Below are 4,400 nucleotides of genomic sequence, written 5' to 3' on the forward strand. Positions count from 1 at the left end.
TTATTTGTCAGTTACACCTCAATCAAGCTGGGGAGAGGGAGCAAACAAAAGCCTTCTACAGCCATTCTAAATGCCAAGTACTGATGTCCAGAGCAGAAGCTTTGCAGATAGCAGATGAGAGGTCGCCTGAGGGTGTGGACGAGGCCAAGGACTGCATCACAAAGAACACAAGGAAAATTTTGCTGTTATTTGAGGTGATGGTTTCACAGACTTATATTAAAACCCACCAAACTGTACATTTAAATATGTACAATTCATACTACATCAATTATACCTCAGTAAATGTATAAGGTTTCAGAGGGAAAAAAAAACCAGACTTAAAAATCTTAACGGCCTCTTTTCAAACAAGATGAATCATCTGAACTTGAAGTTTTTGCCAGGAACCCCAATCTTGACTTGCTGACAAAAGTCTGGTTGAAATGAGTGACATCTGAGAAGGACAGCCCAAGGGAATACTAACCACCTATTTGCTCATATTCTGATGAGCAAAAGTAAAACATTCGGACCACACAAGCCCAATGCCTCATCAAAATGTCCTCAGTTAGCTACAATTTCTCGCAATGTTCTCAATTATCTTTTAATGGAAGCTTGATTGAAAAAAAAAAAGTGACAACATAAAATACATGTGAATATTTTATTTTATTTTTTTTAATTTTTTTTTTTTTTGCAAAAACAGAAAAGAAAAAGAAACAAGAAAGGAAGAAAGAAGGAAATTTGTCGTGGACAGAATGAGGGCCCCTCAAAGATGTACACATCCTAATTTCTGATCCCTGTGGATATGTTATCTTACATGGTAAAGGGGACATTAAGGTCAGGGGCAGAATTAAGATTGCTAATCAATCGACCTTAAAAGAGAGAGATTATTCGGATTATCCATTAACCCAATTACCATTGGTAGGCTCACTGCAATCCCAAGAGAGCTTTTAAAAGTGAAAGAGTTGAGAACAGAAGGGACAGAGGGTGGTGTGACTATAGGAGAAAGGAGCAGAATGATGCAAAGATGCTGGCTCTGAAGACAGGAAGATGCCCTGAGCCAAGGAAGATGCCCTGAGCCAAGGAAGGCTCCCTCCTTAAACTGGCTGTCTCCTAGAGCTACCAAAAGGAACACGAGCCTGCCAACACCCTGAGGTTAATCCAGTAAGACCCATTTCAGACTTCTGACCTACAGAACTGTAAGACAGTAAGTCTGTGTTTTTAGCCCCTAAGTTCGTGATGATTTCTTACAGCAGCAACACAAACTGCTACAGCCCTGGCTTACTTTATTCACACATTCACTTATCAAATATTGAAAACTTTCCATGGGCGAAGCATTGTGTTGGGAACAGGGCCGTCACACCTGGAAATGAAATTTGTACCTGGTGCCCATGCAAGGGACAACAAATAGACACTGGAGAAAAAGCAGGGAGAGGTGGGAGCCGACACCACACAAAGGATGAGGGATTTTCAGTCCTCTTTGGCCAAGAATACTGCAGATCTGGCCTCCTCCTCCACGTACAAACCGCCATATTTTGTGGCCCAGACTTGAGGAAGGGTCTTTTTTCACTTCTTGCCTATCTCAGAGAAATAGGAGATCCTTCTATCCTCACCTGCGTCTTGGGTTAGGTTTCAGGCCCTCGCCTTGTTATAAAAATGAGCCGAGCATTAGCGAACCTCAGCCAAAGCTATACACTGCGACCTGCCACCAGAGTGTGCACGTGAGGTGACTGCAATTTTTTTTTTTTTTTTTTCTGCCAAACCAGAATTAGCCGGTACAGGAATGAACGAGCCTGGAGATTTGAAATTGCACTGATTGGAAGGGAGCTCATGTTAGGTTCGGGCCACCTGCAAGCGGACCCTTTTTAAAGCCACACGGCCCGAGGCCTCGAGGTCCAAGCTCCACCAGACGCTCACCTGGGCCAGCATCGAGCGGCAGACGAGCCCGGGAGCCCCGCACCGAGCGCACGGAGCCGGGCGGAGCGCCGAGCCGCAGGCACCAGCAAATCCAGGATGATAGGCGACATTGCAACAAATCTTTACGCCCAGCAGCTCAGGGGCCTCCGAGGAAAACAGCAAGTTCGGGGATCCGGGCCGGGAGCCGAGTGAGGCCGCAGCCCCGCGGGCCCTGGGCGGTGAGTATGCCGAGGCCGCGCGGCGCCGCGGCCCGGGAGATGGAGAGGCGCTAAGGGCATCTTGGGGCTGGGGACTGTGGGTGGCCGCTGCACCCGGGGATCCTCGGGAAGGGTCAGCGAAGGCCGGGAGGAAGGCTGCCGGGCGGTGCAGGGCAGGGCTGCTCCGAGACGCGCTGGTCGCACCCCGACTCCCGGTGGTGGGGCTCCCGAGCTGCGAGCGAAGCCACCTCGGGGCCGGCGGGGTAACCGCAGCCCCGGACGGAGCGTGGGGACGTGCGCCCCTTTCCCCCAGCGGCCCGGGCCCCCGCGCGCATCATCCAGCGGGGCACGGAACCCGGGTCCGGCCGGTCCGGCCCGAGAGGCTCGCTCTGCCCGGCGGCCAGCCCCGCTCCCGCCTTTTCTCATGGCCCCGGTTTGGGACCCGGACCGTGCTGTGATGGAGCGGAGAGGGGGAGGCGGGGGGACCCGGGCTAGGGTACACTCGGGGGTGCGGGACGCCTCCGGGCGCAGGCTGCCGAGACTGCGATCCGCCCCACTTGCCCGCGGAGCTGGCGCGTTCCGAGCGCGCCGGGGAACGCGGGGTGTCGGGGTACGTGGCATCGCGGGGGGCCGGGGAGGGGCCCCGGGGAGGGGGCGGGGCAGGCGCTCGGAGCGGGGTGCGGAGGTCGGATCCCGCGGGGGCGAGCCCGGGCCGTGCGGATGCTGGTCCTCGCATAGCGGTCCCGGCCAAGGCTCTTCCAGGGACGATCGCGGAGGATAAAATGGGGCAAGGGACCGGGGACGGCCATTTCGGGGCCAAACGCCGCCGAGCCCAGGGACGCCGTTTTAGCTTGTCTCTGCTTGCCCGCTGAGCCGTTTTCTTTCCGCAGAAAAGTTGATTCAGGCTCATCAGCAAAAACGAGCGGGGGTTCCTATCGGGGATTGGAAAGAGCCCCTTTCGCCTTGTCTGGCGTCTTTTTGGTAGTGTGTGTGTATTACTGGGGGGCGGGGTGGGGGTCAGCTTTGGAAGCCTGCAAACCCGGGTTCAAATTTGGGCTCCATGACCCGCCAGTCTGACTTCTCTAAGCTTCATTCCCACCTCCCCCTTCGACAAACAGCCTCAGTCTCCTCATCTGTGAAATGGGGCGTTAATATCTACTGGACAGGATCGCCGTGGAGAAGCCAGCACCGTCCCTGACCCACAGGAGGCATCTACAGCCCCCGCTGCCCGCAGCTGGGGTTCCGGGTTTCTGCGGCGCGGTCTCCTCTCTGCCCCAGCTCAGCGGCCCAGCCTTGGCCGCGGCTGCCGCTTTCGCCTGTTGGCCTCAGGTGCGCCCTCTAAAGGCCCAAGCGCTCCCAGGGGACCAGGACTTGAGGCCAAGTCTATAGACTCACGTTGAAGGTGGATCCGCCACACACTTAGCTCTAACGAAGAACCTGCTACCACAGCCCTGTCCACCTTGGGGGAAGCTTTTAGTTTTAACTCGGCGCTTTCCCTTTGCTTCTCGTGTAGGCTGAGCTCACCCCATGCTAACATAATCACAATAGCCAGATTAAAAATGAACGACTTGCTCACAAAACTTAATCCGGTAACAGAGTTGTGGAAATTTAATTACATTTTAATCTCTGATACACTCCAGGAGGCTCTAAATTATTTTTATGTCTGCTGTTAGCCTCTCTCTCTCTCTCTATATATATATCTATGTACCTGGCCTCCATAGCCTACACACGTTACTTCATTTCCCCCATATATGATTTCTTTTTCTCCATTTGTGAACTCACATTTGGGGAGAATGGAAGATTGGCGACTGGCCTCATAATCTTACCATTTCCTTCCTTCGCCTTCTTCAGCATGAGGCCTTATTGACCCCTAGCGGAAGCCCCACACTCTGCCTCTGTTCACCCCAGTGTGTCACATGCCTGTCGTCATATAACACATGCTTCAGGACATGGAAAAGGTGGGGGAGCTTGAAGGCCTTCTGGTAGAGAAAGACTTGGAGCCTGGGGCCGAGTGGTCCAGAAATTCTCTCCCGGTTCTCCCATCCTCTCTCCAGAAAGGATCGTAAGACTCAAATGATTATTTTGTACCTTATAACTTATATAAATGCTAACATGCTAAAAGCAAGTTTGGGGGTGGAGAGGATAGACATTTATTCTTCTGTCGACTTCTGTATTTTCAGTTAACCTGGTTCAACAACCATTTGATCGTGATTAGTCAAAAGAGGAATTACTTTTAGAGAGATTTAGTAGTGAAATGCGGATGACTCTGTTGCCTAGAGTCATAGGCTTAATTCAGGGACCTCCCGAGAGCCC

At 52.7% G+C, this 4,400-nt stretch overlaps 1 protein-coding gene across 1 annotated transcript in view; it reads left to right on the forward strand.

The window, feature by feature from the left end:
- The first annotated feature begins 1,738 nt into the window (after nt 1-1,738).
- The window catches only part of SLC16A14 (solute carrier family 16 member 14), a 38,312-nt gene continuing 35,650 nt past the window's right edge, over nt 1,739-4,400 (forward strand). The window contains exon 1 of the mRNA XM_011364050.2: nt 1,739-2,108. The gene's annotated coding sequence lies outside the window, so the exon portion shown is untranslated. The remainder of the gene's footprint in view (nt 2,109-4,400) is intronic.

Source organism: Pteropus vampyrus, unplaced genomic scaffold (assembly GCF_000151845.1).
Source record: "Pteropus vampyrus isolate Shadow unplaced genomic scaffold, Pvam_2.0 Scaffold93, whole genome shotgun sequence".
Classification (NCBI taxonomy): domain Eukaryota; kingdom Metazoa; phylum Chordata; class Mammalia; order Chiroptera; family Pteropodidae; genus Pteropus; species Pteropus vampyrus.